Consider the following 2,093-nt stretch of genomic DNA (forward strand, 5'->3'; position numbering starts at 1 on the left):
CCTGCTGTTCATTCCTAACAATATCTTGCAAATACATTTGCAACTTTGTTACTAGATTTCCCATCACTTTCACTTGCAACAATGTTGCGAATACATTTGTTGCTAGATTCACCTCCACTTTCACTGAACAGTCACAAGAAGACACTCCATGCCACACACTGTAAAAAGGCATGAAAGGATTTCTAATTATGGACATTTAGCCTTAGTTCTCAGGCTATAAGATATTAGAGTATTTTTCTCATTACAATTGGTTAAGTTTCATTTTCTGTTGGGTCTCTGAACGTCAGGAAAACCATCACAGTCACAGAATATCTTGCTGCTCCATCCTGAGCGCTCTAACCAGGAGTGTCAGAAGTATTTTTGTGCTTTCTCCATGGGCATCTCACCCTAGCACTCAGGCACCACCTCCCCTCCTCCTCTTAACTCTGAGGCATCCCAGTAGCCCTAAGATACAGAAGAGAGGTTAGAAAAATCCTGATCCTCCTCCTTTTAGTCCATACAAGGATCACCTAAATATTCTCCTGAGTTGTCAGCCTGTTGAGGACTAACAGCTTTGCCAGAGAGAGCGACCATGAGAAGAGTCAAGATGTAGGGTCTTGAATGCATGAAGAATGGATGAAGGGTTGGGCAGGTGGGGCAAAGACTGTAACTTTTCTGGCCTTTCCAGTTCTGATACATCTAGGGGGATCGCTGCACAACAGGCTATGTGGAATTCCCTCTTCAGTTCCTTGAGTATCCCCTAAGACCTTGTTGGACACTGTGCCACATGGATGTGTGCTGGAGGATGCACATTACTGTGCCTCACACATACAGCTTAGGGGGTTGAAGTGGAGGGGATTAAGAGGCTTTTGAACTTCATCATGTAAGCAGATATGATTTTCTGGACTAGGGCCAGTGCTTTGTGTTCACAAGATAGAAGCGATCAATCACGGTGCAAGGCAGTGAACAGAAGATAGCCGATGGAGTGTATTGCTCAGCCTCTCGTTTGGACAGCCAGATCTAATCAGCAATGTGCTTCAATTAAACACGCTTTAAGTACTTCATGAATTGAGACCTGAAAGCAGCAAATCACAAAGTTTTACTATAACAACATCTCTCTGCTTACCCACTAAAACCAAACAGTTGTCTCAAGCAATTCCATGAACGGGTGAAGGAGTTGTGCTTTTAATCCCAGACAGATAAATCCTTCTATGGGTAAACCAGAGTTTTTCAGATAACATTAAGGTAAAAATCAGATTAGGCACCTCTTTTATTGAGAAAACACCCTTCTAATTAGCTGACCTTAAGTAGTATATTAGTAAAATCTGATTCTTCTTGATTCAGTGTTTCCACTGTACCAATATGAAAGACGAATTACCCCATATTGTATATTTCTAGGCATAGCTTGGTTCTTGGTTTGTAAAAATTCTATTAGTACAGATCTCTTCTATTGCTATATTTATCATTATGCAATTAAAAAAAAATGCTCAAACCCCTTTTCTCCAAGGAGCTTTTTCATAAGAAAAAGTTAAAATAAGTCATGCTAATTTCCAATATTCATTTCCAACTCCAGGTATTTCATCCTGAAATCCAGAACTTTACTCAGATAAGTTAATAAGTCCTGCCAATGTATGAGGAAATTGGCCTTAAACTAAAAATTCTGAAGTACTATCAGAAAGAAGTTCACAGCCCTGAGCCCCCAGGTTACAGGGAATCAAGAGATTCCGTCCACCAAGCAATAAAGTGAAAATAAAGTAAAAGCAACATCAAGATAAAACTCATGGTCGGCTTATTCATATCAATGACACAAAAGAAACAGCTAAGGTTTAATTTTGATACTATAGGACTTGTGTGGGAAAAAATATCAGAATTAGGCACAAACAGAAATATTAGGGATGCAAGCTTAAAGAGCTGATCCAAATTCTTGGGGAAAGGAGCGAACTTCTGAACAACAAGACAATTTATCTTGTTCGAGGCTGTGGTCTATTCAGAGTTTTCTCCATAACTCAGTAAAGTTCTCAGGTTTAAGCAGTGCACAACAGATAAGTTGCCATTGTCACAGCCTGTTAGCTGGATGTCTACAAGTTCCGTAAAATATAATAAAAATAATTTAT

The sequence above is a fragment of the Pterocles gutturalis genome, unplaced genomic scaffold (genome assembly GCF_000699245.1).
Source record: "Pterocles gutturalis isolate BGI_N339 unplaced genomic scaffold, ASM69924v1 scaffold43487, whole genome shotgun sequence".
Lineage (NCBI taxonomy): Eukaryota > Metazoa > Chordata > Aves > Pterocliformes > Pteroclidae > Pterocles > Pterocles gutturalis.